A 1,759-nucleotide genomic window follows, 5' to 3' on the forward strand; every position below is an offset into this window, starting at 1 on the left:
AGATCCGGTCACGTTGGCGTAGCTCCTCACGCACTGGTTCTCGTCGTGGCCGTAATGACTACAGAGCCCACAGCGTGGCACACGGCACTCTCGCCGGATATGGCCGGTGCCAGGGGCGTAGCCAGAAATTTTTTTCGTGGGGGAACCCCCCCTTGGCTACGCCCCTGGCCGGTGCGTGGCACCGGAGGCAGAGCAGGGCTCTGCCAGCTACGAACACGAGCGCATGGTCTTCACCCACTCGTAGCTGATGTGGTACGTCTTCAATGGTCATGCCAGCTTTCAAGTGCAGCGACACCAGCCTAGTGTGAGAGCCTTTGTCCCCACATCCTGGAACACACCACTTATTCCTGCATATCTCAGTCACGGTACCGTATGGCGCTAAGGCCGTTCGAACGTCCTCGTCGGGCGTCGTGTGAAGCAGCCAGTACATCTTCATCCTAATGTCCTGGTGACAGGGGCCAATAGCGACGCACCGGTGGTCCTTCACGCTGAGCGTCTTCGCCGAGAGAAGCTTCTTTTTTCCCTCTTCGGTCCTTAAAAGTTATTGCCCAAACGTGGTCCATCTGATACGCCCTTAGGGTCGTCACCTCCGGCATCAGCTTGAGTCGATCGAGCGCATCGCGAAAATGCTGAACTCGGTAGGGGCGGGCTTTTAAATCACCATGCAAAAACACAGTATTGCAAACAGTTGTACCTGATGGAAGCTGGGGCAGAACGAGCTGCTAATCCTGTGTCGACGATTCCATAAGCCTGATACCGCGACCCGGCTGAGCCGTTGAAACCGCCCCTTTCGAGGAGCACAACATTCCGCGTCCGTTCACTACGGTGGCCGCCACTCGGCCATTCTGACACGGCATCAAGGACACAAGAATAGCGACCAGTGATTTTGTTGTTATAGTGGCGTAGAAAAAAAAGAATGTCAGAAGTGGGATTCGAACCCACGCCCACATACGTGGACCAGAAGCCTCGTTCAACCCGCATCGCTGGGCAAGGCATTGCCTTGAGTCTGGCGCCTTAGACCGCTCGGCCATTCTGACACGACGTCAACGGCACAAGAAAAGCGACCAGTGATTTTGTAGGTATAGTGGCGTAGAAAGGAAAAGTGTGTCAGAAGTGGGATTCGAACCCACGCCCACATACGTGGACCAGAAGCCTCGGTGAACCCGTATCGCTGGGAAAGGCATTGCCTTGAATCTGGCGCCGTAGACCACTCGGCCTTTCTGACACTGCGTCAAGGACACACGAACAGCGACCAGTGATTTTGTAGGCATAGTGGCTTAGAAAGAAAAAGTGTGTCAGAAGTGGGACTCGAACCCACGCCCACATACGTGGGCCAGAAGCCTCGTTCAAACCGCATCGCTGGGAAAGTCATTGCCTTGACTCTGGCGCCTTATAGACCACTCGGCCATTCTGTTTCTTTTTTTTTCTTTATTGCCACACTCGGTCATTCTGACACGGCATCAAGGACACAAGAACAGCGACCAGTGATTTTGTGCGCATAGTGGCGTAGAAAAAAAAAGAATGTCAGAAGTGGGATTCGAGCCCACGCCCACATACGTGGTCCAGAAGCCTCGTTCAACCCGCATCGCTGGGCAAGGCATTGCCTTGAGTCTGGTGCGTTAGACCACTCGGCCATTCTGACTTTCTTGTTTTTCATTGCCTTGACTCAAACGAAGTACATGAAAAAAAGCCTCTGATGCTTGAAAGAGCGCCGAAGTGTTTGCGCTGCCAGCAAACTGGCCACATTAGAGTGGACCAT

At 53.9% G+C, this 1,759-nt stretch overlaps 2 non-coding genes across 2 annotated transcripts; both read right to left on the minus strand.

Annotated features, from left to right (window-relative positions):
- Nucleotides 1-917: 917 nt before the first annotated feature.
- Nucleotides 918-1,037, minus strand: Trnal-caa (transfer RNA leucine (anticodon CAA)). The gene is made up of 2 exons: nucleotides 1,000-1,037; nucleotides 918-963 (listed from the first exon to the last, which is right to left on the minus strand). It is a non-coding gene; the product is annotated as a tRNA-Leu (tRNA).
- A 68-nt stretch (nucleotides 1,038-1,105) lies between these two features.
- Trnal-caa (transfer RNA leucine (anticodon CAA)) lies at nucleotides 1,106-1,225 on the minus strand. The gene is made up of 2 exons: nucleotides 1,188-1,225; nucleotides 1,106-1,151 (listed from the first exon to the last, which is right to left on the minus strand). It is a non-coding gene; the product is annotated as a tRNA-Leu (tRNA).
- Nucleotides 1,226-1,759: the final 534 nt, after the last annotated feature.

This window comes from Rhipicephalus sanguineus, chromosome 2 (assembly GCF_013339695.2).
Source record: "Rhipicephalus sanguineus isolate Rsan-2018 chromosome 2, BIME_Rsan_1.4, whole genome shotgun sequence".
NCBI lineage: Eukaryota > Metazoa > Arthropoda > Arachnida > Ixodida > Ixodidae > Rhipicephalus > Rhipicephalus sanguineus.